Source organism: Penaeus monodon, chromosome 20 (assembly GCF_015228065.2).
Source record: "Penaeus monodon isolate SGIC_2016 chromosome 20, NSTDA_Pmon_1, whole genome shotgun sequence".
Lineage (NCBI taxonomy): Eukaryota > Metazoa > Arthropoda > Malacostraca > Decapoda > Penaeidae > Penaeus > Penaeus monodon.
Genome location: NC_051405.1, coordinates 36,087,056 through 36,087,287, shown reverse-complemented (window position 1 = coordinate 36,087,287; position 232 = coordinate 36,087,056).

The window sequence follows — 232 nt, the reverse complement described above, 5'->3', positions numbered from 1 at the left end:
AAATAGTTCCAGATTCTCCAATGTAGCTTTCTCCTGACTTTGAATATCGTCGTGTTTCACATGCAACACCTGGGTTTGCATGATGATTTGGTATCTTCTGTATTCAATGCAGTAACCTGTTATTCCTTAATGCCAGCATATCTCATTTTCTATTCCAGTGTGTGTACCAAGGTTTCTGACCAAATAGATGTTTAACTTTGTTTAACATTTGACGAGGTGTGTGTCAAATGCC